Here is a 17,257-nt window from a genome sequence, read left to right as displayed (position 1 = left end):
TGTACGCTGGTCTAAAAGGTGCAATAAACTAATATGGCAATTACCAGAGAGCACTAAATGTCTCAGAGTCCAGGCAAAACCCCCGTCTGGAAAAGATGGCATTAATTATTAAAGCGAGATTAATGGATGCAGTATATCTTCTGTCCCAGAAGTGGTTTGCAAGTCAGGGAAGATGGAGGTGCGCACACATGCACACAGACACACAAGACACACTGTCATTAACAGTGATCTCCCTCTTTACCTTCTCCCTCCTGTCCTCCTCTTTAATGCTCCTCTAACGACTTTTCCACCTCACAAACTCCTTCTTAAACATCTTCCTTTATTGCCTCAAATCTATCTCTGCACCTTTTTCTTTTACAACTTCATCCTAAGGTTTCATCCCTATTTGGTCCTCTGTGTGTCTGTGTGTGTGTGTGTGTTTTCTCTGTGTGTGTGTATTTCCCGTTCTCCTATTTCTACAGTGTGTTGTTTGCCATTGGCGCTCTAATGAGCTACTGTTACACCTCCAGCTGGGTACAGATGTCCTCGCGCGTGTTGTACGCGCTGACATGTGAATACCTTGTCAAAGAGGAAAGACATCTGTCTGCTGAAGCTGTTACGGTCACATTACCCGTCTCTCTGCCCACATGTTCTCCCCAACCTCCAATCTCTTCCTGTTAGACTCTAAACACGTCATATAGAAGCCTCCGACTTCGTCCACTATAAAGTAAAATATACATTCATTCATATTCAACCTCTTGTCCCTGTCGGGTCGCGGGAGGCTTGAGCCGATCCCAGCTGACATCGGGCGTGAATTGGGGTCCACCCTGGACAGGACGCCAGTCTATCACAGGACACATAGAGACGAACAGAGACAGACAACCATTCACACCTACGGGTGATTTAGAGTCATCAATGAACCGAACACCTGCACGTCTTTGGACTGTGGGAGGAAACCGGAGAACCCGGAGAAAACCCACACAGACACACAGGGAGAACATGCAAACTCCACATAGAAGGGCCACAGCCGGGTTTCAAACCAGGAACCCTCTTCTTGTGAGGCGACAGTGCAGGCCACCACATCACCGTGTCGCCATGGGAGAATAAATGGTCGGTTTCTGCCCACATGTTCTCCCCAATCTCTTTTCTTTTAGACTCTAAACACGTCATATAGAAGCCTCCGACTTCGTCTACTATAAAGTTAAATATACACGGGACAGTGCAGACCACAACCCCACTGTGTCGCCACGGGAGAGTAAATGGTCGAACAGGACTCTGTTCCAGTAACTTGACTGTTTAGAAAGGCTCCACTCTGTAAACACTGGGACAGGTCAATATGCAGACACACAGTATGTATCCCAATGTAGCGTCACATGGCTGAACCAGGTTTAACCAAATACTGAGGTATGCGTGTTCTTACTGGGAGTTTAATGAAGCACTAAATATCAGTTTCATCTGTGTGCGTTCAGTGCAGCGGGGACGTGTTCAGCCTCACTTCACACAAAACACCAGAAGCATAAAAAAGAGCTAACCACGCTCTCTTAAATGTGCCAAATAGTTTCAGTGCAATTAGCTACAGCCTGCTTGAAAAGTTGCCTGACCATTAAACTTTAAAACACTTAAAACATTTTCCCAAAAAGAAGTGAAACTTTATGAGCGACTGTAATCTTTGTGGCTGCCACTAAACATTTTATATTGGTTATTAAAACCTGGATTAAACCGATTATTGTGATCTTTTGTGTTAAATAGTCAAGTTAGAATTTTATTTTGAACTATGACAAAGGACGAAAAACTGCAGCTGCTCGACTTCTCCCCCTGCTTTCAGTTGGTGCTAAACCGGGCTTAACCTAAACTTAACCTACGCTTAATCTTGACATATAACATAGCAGTAGTCTTTTAACGAGTCGCCTGCTTTAACAGAGACAAAAGGAATAATGTCATTTACTCTCCAGGCTATTTTAATTGAAGCAACAATTATCCAGTGTTTTAAGAGTAGATGCATTTTCATTCATTCATCTTCAACTTCTTATCCCTGTCGGGGTCGTGGGGGGGCTGACATCGGGCGTGAGACAGGGTCCACCCTGGACAGGACTCCAGTCTATCACAGGACACATAGAGACGAACAGAGACAGACAACCATTCACACCTACGGGTGATTTAGAGTCATCAATGAACCGAACACCTGCACGTCTTTGGACTGTGGGAGGAAACCGGAGAACCCGGAGAAAACCCACGCAGACACGGGGACAACATGCAAACTCCACACAGAAGGGCCCCAGCCGGGATTCAAACCAGGAAGCCTCTCGCTGTGAGGCGACAGTGCTAACTACCACACCACTGTGTCGCCTATGTAGATGCATTTGATTGATGCATTTCATTCTCTTCCATTTTTACTCAGTCAAAGTGAATGCATCATCAAAGTGAACACATTACACCTGGGGTCATTTAAATAGATCTAAGAGAAATATTTTTCCCCTGCCATTGTACCGCTCGGGCGCAACACCGTAAGGTTTTTACGCACTACCTTACCTCATGAGGGTAGAGATCATCTGGACAAGGCGGCCCTCCAAGTTTCCGCGACAGACATTTAAAAAGATGCCGATGAAGGGTTCGCGGTGGTCTGATGCGGAGGTGGAGTGTTTACTGCAGATTTGGTCGGATGAAAATATTGAGGGGCAATTGGACAACAAAAAAAATTTCAGAGGGCTGATGACGTCTACAAGCAAGAAGCAATCGAGCTCTGATCATTTCAAGTAATGTGAGTGCAAGGGAGCGTGAGCTGCGGGGGGAAGAGGGAGAGGGGACAATCCTGCTAAAGCACGGCACGGATCATCTGAGCGAGTCCATACCGACCAAACTGCTTGATTGACAAGAAAATCGCCAGTATGCATCTATACGCTACATAAGTTATACGACATTACAGGAGTGAGCCGCCCTGAATGCACATCTGCTGAGACAGTTGGTGCTATACGACACCAGACTGATTCCCAGGCTTCATTTACTATACGCTTAGTGTCAAAGACGATCCAGCATCATTAACTTAATGACCTCATGAATCATCTTCCATTTAAACAAATTAAAACGTGTGCGAATGAAAACACGCTCACCCAAACACACACTTCACAAATGCACGTATGCAAAAGACTAAGCTTTAGTCAATGAAAGCATTCATACACCGGGTGCCCAACACCCATTGCATTAGGTATGCAGTGCAAATTAGTGCTTGCATTTAAAGTGTATGCACATAGTATGAAAACAGTCACGCACACACTTAACATTTACACCGCGCACAGCACAGCACAGCACCACAGTAATTAGCAATGTAACGCTTTTTTCCATCTTGGTATTGAAAATTAGGGATGAGAATGGAGAACTGGTTCCAGTTGAGAGCTGGTAATGAATAACAATTGGTACCTCACAGATCATTAATCAGGAATCAATAAGGGAATTGATAAGAATCAGACCAGTAAGCAGAATGGATAATGGCATTTGTATTAAGGGACTCTATTAATTCCCGTCCCTATATGAAAAACACACAAAGGAAGGGGAGAATCATCTTATTCCACCAACAAAGGTAGATAATTGTATTATAAAGCTCTTGTAGTATTATTAAGGAAGCTGAAAATAATAATTGCTCTAGTCTCCTGCCTGATACGGAACAATACAACCTTTAAAGCAGGAATCCGTTGTCTAACAATGTACGGCAGCAACACAATACTGCAGAAATTTCACAAATTGTAGAGAAGGGGGATAATTCATCCTTTGAAGAAGTTAGAAGAAGATATTTCTTAAATACTTATCAGTTTTTGAGGTACACCCAAGTAAAAGCATTCTTTAAATGTTGACTACAATTATGAGAAAGATGAACAACGGAAGTTATTTACATGAAACAGATCGTGACTCAGTTCTGTTTACGTTGTTGATTGATTCCAGATAGAGGTTTCAATCCCATCTACACAGTGGGAAGCATACGGAGGGACCGTATGCAGAACACCACACACCCACAAGACCAATCTGATTTCTGCTGTCCAATGCAACGAGGAATGCAAAGATCTCTACACTGGAGAAACAAAACAACCGCTGCATACACGCACGGCCCAACACAGGAGAGCTAACTCCTCAGGCCTGGACTCCGCTGTCCACTTACATCTCAAGGAGAAAGCCCACTCCTTTGATGACAGCAATGTCCACATCCTGGACAGAGAGGACAGATGGTTTGAAAGAGGAGTAAAAGAAGCCATCTATGTAAAAGTGGAGAAACCATCGCTAACCAGAGGAGGAGGTCTGAGACACCACTCATCTCCAGTTTACAATGCTGCCCTTCCATCCCTTCATCCAACAATCCAACCTCAAAGAACAACTGTTCACAAACGTCCTCCTGTGACTCCAACGACTGTCGTTAAGACTCAATAGAGCACTAACAAAGTCCAGACCAACTTCCACCAACGACTGTCACTCTAACGACGGGCGTTGGCACTTGGAGCACAAAGGGTTCCAGTGACATCATCGGCCTTGTGAGAGGTTAAATACCTGGATCTCCACACCAGTTAGTTGGACCAGTCCCAGACTGGTCCTGGTCCTGGTCCAGTCCCAGCCTGGTCAGATGCGTACATGAACTGATGAAGCCTCTTGGATGAGAGGTGAAACGTCTTCCTGAAAAATAACCAAGTCCAGTTGCTTTTGACTGAAATTGCTTTGAGGATAACGACGACCTGGACAAATGAGAACATTCACAGGCTGATACGGAGGGACCGTTCAAAAATTTCATCACCATAAATTGGTGATAAGTTCAACAATATGGGATGCAATTCTCGAATCGACTTGGAGCAAGTCTGGAAAACTGTTTCAGGGTTTGGTATCTGCTATTAATCAGATGACTGAGCAAGAATCAATAAGGGAATCAATAAGGAATCAGACCGATAAGCAGAATCGATGGCATTGGTATTCATAGACTCTTATCAATTCCCATCTCTACATGAAAAACATACCAAAGGGGAGCATTAACAGAAAACCTATAGAGTATCGACTGGCCTCATATGTTGATGCAATATTAACATCACACATACAAGCACAAGCACTGTTGCTGCACCATGTTTTATAAATATGTGACACCATAAGATGTTGATCCAAGATGGTGTCGTATCTTGGCATTGTGATGCCAGTCTGTTTGTCAGCGGCAGTGCCAGTCATTATGTGCGATTAGAAAATACCATATATCTAACAGTACTATGACTGTGCTTTCATACTGTGATGTGCAAATGTTGATCCGTGCAATATCTCACAATATCACCCACTCACTTGCTTGTGTTAGTGGCAGTCAGGTATTTGCAGTATTTTTTTTATATATGAATATTTTTTACACTTTATATTTTCCATTATTTTATTTCATTCATCATTCATCTTCAACCTCTTGTCCCTGTCGGGGTTGCAGGGGGCTGGAGCCGATCCCAGCTGACTACGGGCGTGAGGCGGGGTCCACCCTGGACAGGACGTCAGTCTATCACAGGACACATAGAGACGAACAGAGACAGACAACCATTCACACCTACGGGTGATTTAGAGTCATCAATGAACCCAACACCTGCACGTCTTTGGACTGTGGGAGGAAACCGGAGAACCCGGAGAAAACCCACGCAGTCACGGGGAGAACATGCAAACTCCACACAGAAGGGCCCCAGCCGGGATGCGCCGTTATTTTATTTGATAATATTATTTTAAAGATGTGTATAATGTTGTCCTTACTGAGCAGGGACTCAGCCGGCGACCCTCCAGTTCCCAGCCGAGTCACCTATGGACGAGCTACTGCCGCCATAATGTTGTCCTTACTGAGTTTGTTAGTTTCCGTAGTAATTTCATCACAAGATCGATTTCCCAGTTAGACCAGATGTGCTCTCTGCAGATGATAAAGGACTGTTTGAAACTACGTGAACCTACTGGAGACATACCTACAAAAGAAATAAGGGCTCATCAAAGATTTTGATGAGACATCGACAAAATACTAAAAGACTCCTTTGTGGAGCATTAAACTATCTGCTGCCCAAAGTAAATTAGCTGGTATACCATTTTGTTTTACTGAGTCATTACTAGATGATGATGCAGTGCCTGATTCAGCACTACAGCAGCATGAGTTTGTTCTCTTCAGAGCGGATATGTTCACTAAACAATGAGGTCGCAGCTTATGCTATGTGAATCAAAAACGGTGCACTGACTCAAAGGTTGCTTTAGGGCGCACTCACACTGTCCTTTCGCACCGCGCCCCGGGCTTTAGGGTACTTGTCCCCCCCTCCCCCTCCCCCCGCGCCCCAGGCCCGTTTGTACTCACACTGCCTGGGAAATGCTTCTTGCTGCCTATACGTCATCACGCCGTAACACCTCACACGCATTGATGACGTCATGGCGATGCGTGGCTTTGTTTCCAAATCTTTCTGTAGACCTCGGAGTTTTTGTGCGTCTTGTCGACTGTTTTTGAATCTTTTCATCGACCAAATCTGCAGTAAACACTCCACCTCCGCATCACACCAACGTCAACCTTTCACCGCCATTGTTGTTTTTGTTAAATGTCCGCGCATGGTCCGTCCTTCTATTTTCTATGTCCGAACAGGCGCACATAAATGACGTCAGAACTGTCGTAGGCCTCGTGCTTGTACATGTGTAAACGTGCTTTACAAAAGCCCACCTCTCTCAGACGGGCCGTGGACGGCTGTCCGCAGTTATGCGCGGAGCGGGTGCACTCACACTGCTCAAACGCACTAGGCTTGAGCTGAAAAAACGGTTTTGGCCCGGTGCAGAAGGACAGTGTGAGTGCGCTCTTAGTGTCTTACATTTTGTCTACCAAGAGAATTCACCTTTATCGGTTCCATAACTGGAGAATTAATCGCTTTTGAGAATATAGATTTTTTAGATATTTCAGCCATATCACTCAGAAAAGACACCACTGAAGTTAAAGCAGCTGTGAAGGTCAACACAAAACAAATAAGAAAAAAAAAGGCTGCAGTTCGATAACACAGTCAGACAGCACATTAGTGAGAGTTCCCTTCGGGGAGTCACAAGCTGACCTTGTTCATCTTATCTAAACTCATCAATCAAAGCAGTTATCGGAGTGAAACACTTGGCGAGCACTTGGTTTTGGTTGGGTGAACCAATTGAACAAACTGACAGTTGGGGTCACACTGATCATGACCTTAGGCGTGTGTGCCACCATTTGCGAACAGTAGCTTAGGGGAAATCAATCAGGTGTGTTAGAGTCATAGTCTGTATACAAAATGGACGTAGCATCTACGTCAAGGTCCGTTCTCTCAACTTGATCCAAATTAGAGTTAGGCCCGGGAGCTAGGCTAACAGCACATGCTACTAGATGAACGGAAGTGGGACTCAATGTTGGGAATAGGATTTCTTTCAGGGTAGAGACTGACACAGGAGGTCTAGTCAAGTGCAGGCACTCCCATATCAGTCTAGTGGAAAACAAGTAGTCAAGTGCAGGCACCCAGAATTTATGATCTATGATTTAAACAACTGATATTTAACACAGTACCATGACCATAGACTGTAAAACACCGACCCTCACGGCCCGAATCCTCACGGTGCTCCAGATTAGCGTCTAGTGCAGGGGTGTCAAGCTGATCCAGTAAAGGGTCGCTGTGGCTGCGATTTTCATTCCAACCAAGCAAGAACACACCTGACTCGACTTACTCAATCACTTTAACTGTCTTCACACAGTTGATTTGTTGGACCAGGTGTGTTTTTGATTGGTTGGAATGAAAACCTGCAGCCACACGGCCCTTTACTGGATCAGTTTGACACCCATGGTCTAGTCTGTGTGTCATAAATAGCCGGCTGTATCGCAAGTCATGGTGCTACAGTTCGATACCACAGGCAGACAGCATATTAGTGAGAGTTCCCTTTGGGGAGTCACAAGCTGACCTTGTTCATCTTATCTAAACTCATCAATCAAAGCAGTTATCGGAGTGAAACACTTGGCGAGCACTTGGTTGTGGTTGGGTGAACCGATTGAACAAACTGACAGTTGGGGTCACACTGATCATGACCGAACAGTAGCTTAGGGGAAATCAATCAGGTGTGTTAGAGTCATAGTCTGTATACAAAATGGACGTAGCATCTACGTCGAGGTCCGTTCTCTCAACTTGATCCAAATTAGAGTTAGGCCCGGGAGCTAGGCTAACAGCACACGCTACTAGATGAACGGAAGTGGGACTCAATGTTGGGAATAGGATTTCTTTCAGGGTAGAGACTGACACAGGAGGTCTAGTCAAGTGCATGCACTCTTGTATCAGTCTAGTGGAAAACAAGTAGTCAAGTGCGGGCACCCAGAATTTATGATCTATGATTTAAACTGGTATTCAACACAGTACCATGACCATAGACTGTAAAACACCGACCCTCACGGCCCGAAACCTCCCGGTGCTCCAGATTAGCGTCTAGTGCAGGGGTGTCAAGCTGATCCAGTAAAGGGCCGTGTGGCTGCGGGTTTTCATTCCAACCAAGCAAGAACACACCTGACTCGACTTACTCAATCACCTGAACTGTCTTCACACAGTTGATTTGTTGGTCCAGGTGTGTTTTTGATTGGTTGGAATGAAAACCTGCAGCCACACGGCCCTTTACTGGATCACTTTGACACCCATGGTCTAGTCTGTGTGTCATAAATAGCCGGCTGTATCGCAAGTCATGGTGCAAGTGCGGTTAGCACGGTGTGTTCCTAAACCATCTGTTGGTACAGCTGATAGAAGAGCAAACCATCTTGTCACTTGCGATAAGAACACCACACGAATGAGTTAGCATGCTAATCCTGACAATTAGCCTCCTACAAAATCATCAGATTTGCAGATGACACTTTGGTGTCTGTGTATTTTGTTTTTGTAAAATGATGAATAAATAGTAGATGGTCTTTCACAATTAACATTGAAATGCACCTGGTTATCCACAGAGGAACATGAGAAGTTATTGTTTTACCTCATCCAAGGAAAATTACTTTATATGTATGATATACGGTATATGTATATGTCTGTGTGTGTGTATATATATACTATGTATGTATATGACGTTCTTCCAACGCAGATCGAGATCAATTATGGTCTCCCATCTGTTTTCCTTATCATAACAAGGTTTGGCAGCTCAGAATGTATGAAGGAGATGGTTAAGATATATATACACTGTACCCAGAACATATGTTTGATAAATGACAGACTGCACATTTAAAGTGTACAAATGAAAGCACACATACACATGAAAACAATAGCAGAACAGAGAGAAACAGATGGCACAGATTTAAAAACAGCTACCAATCAAACACAAACACAATGACATGCAGACAAACACAAACATTTCTTCTGAGAGTACAATTTCACCAACATGACGTGACTGTCAGACTCCAGACTGATTGTCATCAGACCGAAATTACATTCCAATGGTTTATTTTACGATGTGAACATTTAGTTATCAACAAAAGACGAAATGTATGACGTCTTAGGGACACTGAAAAAAAAAAGCACTATTCCAATGACCTATTCTCTTATACAGGAATTATACTATCATTCATTCATCTTCAACCGCTTATCCCTGTCAGGGTTGCGGGGGGCTGGAGCCGATCCCAGCTGACATCGGGCGTGAGGCGGGGTCCACCCTGGACGGGACGCCAGTCTATCACAGGACACATAGAGACGAACAGAGACAGACAACCATTCACACCTACGGGTGATTTAGAGTCATCAATGAACCGAACACCTGCACGTCTTTGGACTGTGGGAGGAAACCGGAGAACCCGGAGAAAACCCACGCAGACACGGGGAGAACATGCAAACTCCACACAGAAGGGCCCCAGCCGGGATTCGAACCAGGAACCCTCTCACTGTGAGGCGACAGTGCTAACCAAGCTGAAACTTGCTTTGCTTAAAAAAAAAACAACATCCTTTTTCAGTCTTGCAAGAATAAAATCATCTGTGGAACACAAGATCATTTGTCACCGCGGTGAATCTCAGCAGCTGAACTTCTGTGCAGCATCGCCCGTCAGGAGCCAATCACACAACCAGCATCTGTGGCCGTAACAATAGTGGCAAGTTATTAGCCTTAGCTCTGATTGCCCATTGAACAGTGGCGGTTCTGCTAACATGGGTAATGCTCAGAGCAACAGTCGAGTGAGCGAGCAACAGCCTGAGCATCAGTGGACACGGTCCTGTTTGTCATTCTCACAAAAGGTTTGACAAGAATGCATTTCCACTGTAAAATGTGTAAATTTATGAGCCCTGACATTTCTTCACATTAATACGCTTTGATGTCCCTTCCTGTCTCTGTTATAGTGCTAGTATTTGTCATTCATGCTCTCTCACCATATCAGCGTGTCTTTACCCCCTCTCCCTCAACCCTGTTGAAGACAGATAGAGGGCGTGAAGGGAGTGATGGGGAGCGGAGAGAATAAATGGATCCTGAGAGAGGAGGTGTAAAGCTGGGCCTGCACTTACAGATAGCCTCTCCAAAACTACCCTGGATGACAGACTGTCACGGAGGACACACACACACGCACACACACACACACACACACACACACACACGCACAGGGGCACACACAAATATACAATTTGCATTCACATAGACACAAACACAAGCACACAATACATAAGGATCGTGAGGGGGGAAAATTAAAAATGGTTCTTAAACTGTAGTGGGAAGGGGAAAAGGGCTCGGAGAGGAAGCCTCTTTGGAACATTTAGTTGTTGTTTCTACATTAAAAAATAATCTTGCAACACAGCTGGACTACGTTTAGGTTAGGTATTGGTTCAAGCTGACCCGTATACGCATCAGCAATGGAGAATCTGATTCGAGTCACTTGCCTACCGTGCTGCAAATGGCTTCCTACATCCTTGCCGTGGTAAAACCATACACCCCGGCCTGTCCGCTAGGCTCTGGTTCTGTCATGGTTTGCTACTGCCTCTCTATGAGGGGGTGCAGCCACTGCTCAGCAGAATCCAGACTGTTCCCTGCCTTGGCTCAACAATGGTGGAAAGAGCGCCCGATATCACCAGGACAACAGAAACCCTGCACATCTTCAGAAGTAGACTGAAAACTCACCCGTTCAGGCTGCACCTAAACCCATGAAACCCATAAATAAATACAATAAAATACAAACTTCTCTCTTGTTCCTAGAATGAAGCACTATGAATTGTACTGATTTGCCCGATTCTTGCAGATTTGCACTTATTATATATACAGTCCACAAAAGCTACAGCAAAATGAATATAATGTAGAAGAAGAATTACTTTATTAATCCCGCAAGGGGAAATTCAATTCAATGTACGGTCACTGATTAGTTATTTTCACTTATGCAATTAATCACCTGATGAGAATTTGTCACTAAAAACTGGTTCTTGCACAGTTCCCACAAGTTAATCCAAGCCAAGCAAATGCAAGCTAAACATGTGTCCTAATACTGATCAATGGCGCGTGTGAACAGTAAAAGTATAACTTCTGTTTTCTCTTTCTAACCTTCCTTTCTCCTTCTCTCTCTGTTCACTCTGCTGCAGGCAAACACGAACACACGTGTGGTGCTCCAACACATTAACATCAGAGTCACTCATTGACAGAAGTGTTATATCTGCTGCACATAAAGTACAATCTCCAGAGTGGAGATCTGGATATGGGGAGACAGATATCCTATAGCCCTAATTGTGTTGTGCATAACCGAACTAGCGTCACCATCTCAGCTATAAGAAGCCAGAGGATGAATATTGATGTATTCAGTTGTTCAATAAGGAAAAGACAGACACTGGGGCTTCATAGGTTTCACTGGTTTGTGTTTGCATGAGCCCTCTCTCCTAAAAAATACACTCCCATACACAATGAAGCTGCAGTCTCAATTATAGTTGGAGGGTTATTTGGTCCCAAGTTACATTTGTTTTCCAATCAAAGTCCACGTAGGGAAGAGGTTGCAGTAGATGGATGGATGGACTAATTAGTTTTGTTTCAATTTATGTTAACCCCGTTTTTTAATGAACAGTTTTGTAGGATGGGAATGTCATTTTTTTGGGGGGACAGGGTTGGTTTTCATAATGGATGTGAAGTATGATCTAAAAAGAGTGAAAGAAGATGTAGAATGCACGCATGCCCACAAACAGACACACTCGATCATGATCAGCTTACAGAATACACGTCTTGTCCTTCAACGACTCCCTGTCTTACACTTTGTCTTCTTTTATATATGAACAATGCAGAAAGGGTTGCAGTCTTGACCCCAGGTCTGCAGGAAATTGATCTTATTCTTCATATGAAGAGGCTCTTTTGTGACCTGGGAACCAGACAAATGTGTCAAACTCATGTTCCATTTGCCCTGGCAGGTATGTCTGGCCCCTCTCCCATTCAGACAGATTTCCAGCTGGCCAGATCCTCGGGATGCCAATCACAACCTGATCTCATGTGGGGCGGGGTTAAGACGATGGCTGACAAAGGACTGGCATAGCTACTGACGTAAGTGGGGTTCTTAGAAAACTACTTAGTTGCCTGAAATGTTTCAGAAACACAATTTAGGGCGCACTCACACTGTCCTTCTGTACCGGGCCAAAACCGTTTTTTCAGCTAAAGCCTAGTACCTTTAAGCAGTGTGAGTGCACCCGTTCCGTGCATAACTGCGGACAGCTGGCCGTCCACAGCCCGCTTGAAAGAGGTGGGCTTTTGTAGAGCCGTTTGCACATGTACGAGCACGAGCACAAGGCCTACTGCGGTAGCGGTATGTGCGCCTGTTCGGACATAGAAAATAGAACGACGGACCATGCGCGGACATTTAACAACAACAACAACAATGGCGGCGAAAGGTTCACGTTGGTGTGATGCGGAGGTGGAGTGTTTACTGCAGATTTGGTCGATGAAAAGATTCAAAAACAGTCGACAAGACGCACAAAAACTCAGAGGTCTACGGAAAGATTTGTAAACAGCGCCACACACGCGATCAATGCGTGTGACGTGTTACGGCGTGATGGTGTATGGACAGCAAGAAGCATTTGCGCAAGGCCCAGGCAGTGTGAGTACAAACAGGGCTGGGGCGCGGGGGGAGAGGGAGGGGGGGACAAGTACCCTAAAGCACGGGGCGCGGTGCGGAAGGACAGTGTGAGTGCGCCCTTAGTGTACTGCTCAGCTGTAATTCGAGAAAGTTCGTAATTATTTTCCTGCTTCAAGGAGGAGCAAGCACCACCTTAAGTTGCATGTGTCGCTCAGCGCTACCTTGTTTTGTTGCTCTGATTGGTTGTAGGTCTATCGAGTTGTGTAAAGAGGGACTTTGGCCGGCACAGTTGAGAAATCAATCAATCAATCTTTGGAAATCAAAAATGAACTGAGAGGTTCCTGACTAACACACACCCTTGGCTGGACCCTGGGCTGGACCCTGGGCTGGACCCTGGGCTGGACCCTGGGCTGGACCCTGGGCTGAACCCTGGGCTGGACCCTGGTCACCAGCATAAAGCCAATAGATTGCTGACCTTTCACAAGTTGTCTTACTTTACATTGTATTCATATATTAAAGACCATAGTGGCTGACTCACAGTGACACACACACACACGGTGAGTCATAATGCACCAGAACACAACATGTGAGTCTCTTAGCTGAGTTTTTGTTCGTCAAAATTTAAAAAATGCCTGACAACAGGCACATGCAGCAGGAGTTTGCCCACCTGCCTTCTCCACACCAGTCTACAAACACAAATATCATCCTCACACATTGTTTTTCTACAATCTGACTGTGTGCAGGGGTCTGGTTCAGCTGTACAGGCAAGCTAAGCAGAGCCTGGGGTGGGACTCACGCTGCTTCTAATCCCTTTCCTGCAGCTCGCCTACTGTTTTTGTTTGCAGCACACTAGTTCCCAGGGGTGCAGCGTTTTATCACGCCCCCCTTCTTGCCGCTACATGCGCTACATGTGGTGGATGTAAGACTGGGGAGTAATTGGTGGTGGAGGTGGTGGTAGTGGGGATGGTGGTATCTCTCAGGAACGCATGCACTGTGCATTGGGGTTTGGCACACCAGAGACAAGCCGACAGATCTCTGTGGTTTCTGCTTAAAGGATGACGGCTGAAGGAGGGAGGAACGGGAAGAGGGTCGGCAAAGAAAGACGTTTGTTGAAACTGTGGGATCAGAGTGGAGAAAACCGACCATATAAAACATTACGACAAAGCAAGATGGTGGCATCTGTATCTCCTCTGACAGCCTTAGGGTTGGAACGGTGTGCTGGTGACTGTTGAAATTTATGGAAAATCTAGATAAACCACGACAGAAGAAGTGAATGAAACATGCTCCCTTTCCCTGGAGGGAAAGGAAGAGGAGGGTGAAGAGAGCGGAAACACGACGGCAGAGGAAGGGAAGATGTGTGAGAGGGAAAAATGCAAGTGACAGGGATGCAAGTGGGGGGATACTAGAGAGTGAAAGAATATATAATATAAATATTTAAATATTAAGTACACACTTTTTCTTTTGATGCAATATTTAAAGCAGCTATTTGAATATTGAATAAAGGCAATCGATCGTGTTTTGCCGTCATCTTTGTGTCAGAGAGAGATGTAGTTAACGTGCACCCCAACACCGTGTGGACACGAGGGCGCCAGGTTGCATTAAAGCACACGCTAACATTCACGTTAAGGAAAGAATTTTCATTTACGGACCTAAGCTTTCAATCGCAACCCAAGATGCAGGGATATATTATTCCATTTTTCGCGCACGCGCACACACGCACACACACACACACAAACACGCACGCACACACACACACACACACACACACACACACACACACACACACACACACACACACACACACACACACACACACACACACACACACACACACACACACACACACACACACACACACACACACACACACACACACACACACAAACACGCACACACACACACACACACACACACACACACACACACACACACACACGTGTGCAAACGCAAGCACATCCACACGCAACAACGCTGCGATGTTTGTGATGAATGCACAAAATCTCATTGCTTTATAGAAAACTGTAAAAAGATGGGGTTATAGGGTGCATCTGATAAACTTACATTTATTTCACACACATAACATTTATGTACTGGATATTATTATTGCCAGGTGCAATCAGTCACTTTAATTGACTTAATTTCATCAGCCAAAGGTTTTGGTTCATATTCATTAAGTCGGCAGTAATAGTTTGACCGAGTGCCACATTCATGACAGGGTAATTTCAGCTCGTTCATTAAATAACATTGCGGTGATTAGCTCAGCTGAATTACATTATGGCTGCGTTATTGTCAGCCATGTCCCAGGTGAACGCCAGTGACGATCAACATGTTAATATTTAATGTCATATTACATATTTAACACTGACATAATTGGCCATGCATGGCAGAACAACGGACCATGAACTCAGGATGGTAGAAAAAAGAAGGGATTTGGAGCCTTTTGAGCGTTTGAACAAATCTATTAACATCATTAATGCAACTTGTGAATAGGAAAACACATTACTGAAAATAAAAAGGCTCATGTTCTTATTTAATCCTAAATATGAGTTTTATAATTTACCTCTTATGGTTTAATTTGTGCTATGAGCAGTTTTCATTTTGTGCTTTAACCCCTTGACTCGCACCAGCGTGCTGACGGGCCCGACTTTTTGCAGTTGAGACGCTGCAGCAGGCTAAAGGGGGTTTATAGATCGAGTGGAAACTAGGGGCGCACTCACACTGTGCGTCCGTCCCGTGCCCTCGCTTTAGGGTACTTGCCCCCCCCTCCAGGCCCGTTTGTACTCACACTACCTGGGCCTCAGAGAATGCTTCTTGCTGCCTATACGTCATCACGCCGTAACACGTCACACGCATTGATGACGTCATGGCGATGCGTGGCTTTGTTTCCAGATCTTTCGTTAGACCTCTGAGTTTTTGTGCGTCTTGTCGACTGTTTTTGAATCTTTTCAGCGACCAAATCTGCAGTAAACACTCCACCTCCGCATCACACCAACGTGAACCTTTCACTGCCATTGTTTGAAATGTCCGCGCATGGTCCCTCCTTCTTTTTTCTATGTCCCAACAGGCGCACAGGAAATTACCTCAGAACCGCAGTAGGCCTCGCTCGTGCGCACGTGTTTACAAAAGCCCACCTCTCCCAAGCGGTCTGTGGCCGGCAAGCGGGCGGCAGCTAGGCGCGTTGCGGTTGCACTCACACTGGTCAAACGAACTAGGCTTTACCCGTAAAACCTGTTTGGGCACGGTACTGATGGACAGTGTGAGTGCGACCTAGAAGATCTAAGGAATCCATTGGTACCAACATGTTAGCTTGTTGGGAAGAGGGGGAAACATAAAGTTCCTCCCATAGGAGCCATTTCATTATAGTGAAAGCATTGTTTGAAATTTGAGCTTACTGTATACAATGAGCTGTTGTGACCTCTAGTAATAATCCAAGCCTCATGAAACTTTACAACCACAAACTAGAGACTTAGGGCACAGTACACAGGATAAAGGGCTTACCTTGGTGTACTGACAATAAGGGGGTTTCGAGCAGTTTCCAGAACAGAAGCACTCGCCAATTCACCAAATATCAAACGTTTATGATCCCAAATTACAGCATGGATTTTTCTATGATGGCCCTGAAGGTCTGGGTGTCTTTGGGGGTATTGGAGGTAGTTATTTGGAGGGATTATTGACCATTTTCATCAATATTCAAGTGTTAAATAAATGGTTAAATTGGGCGCCAAATCTGTGAAACAAACCGTATCTTCCCAGACTTTTGTGCAACAACTAATGATACATAAGTGAGCAGGAAAGACCTCAACTCTTAGTGTGCTAAGCCCTCATATACTTTTACAATTGAATTATTTATTTAATTCTTCCTAATTCATAACTAGAAAATTGTGAGACAGTGCTGAGCTGCATCTCAAATTAATTCAATTCAATTTAATTTTATTTACAGTGCCAAGTCATACACAAAAGTTATCTCAGGACACTTTACAGAGTAGGTAAAGACCACACTCTATGACTTATTTATGATTTACAGAGACCCAACAATTCCCCCGTAGAGTACGGTGGCGTTGAAAACCTTCACTATAACAGACAGGAACGTCAGACAGACCCAGCTCTGTGGAGGACGCACATCTGTCTGCACCAGAGAGAGGAAGAGAAGGAGAGAGAGAGAGAGAAAAGACGGACAGATGGACAGACAGAGACAAAGACAGAGATGCAAGCAACCACAGAGTAACAGTAACTATAATAATATCTATAGTAATGTGAATATGACTCATATGTTAT

The 17,257-nt window shown here is 44.8% G+C and overlaps 1 protein-coding gene across 1 annotated transcript in view; it reads right to left on the bottom strand.

The window, feature by feature from the left end:
* LOC310955259 (voltage-dependent T-type calcium channel subunit alpha-1I-like) overlaps nt 1-17,257 on the bottom strand; it is a gene marked incomplete at its 3' end in the record, with an annotated part of 214,196 nt that overhangs the window by 155,437 nt on the left and 41,502 nt on the right. The gene's annotated exons all lie outside the window — the stretch shown is intronic.

This window comes from Echiichthys vipera, assembly GCF_963691815.1.
Source record: "Echiichthys vipera genome assembly, chromosome: 2".
NCBI classification, from domain to species: Eukaryota; Metazoa; Chordata; class Actinopteri; order Perciformes; family Trachinidae; genus Echiichthys; species Echiichthys vipera.
This window is presented reverse-complemented; position numbering and strand designations above follow the sequence as displayed.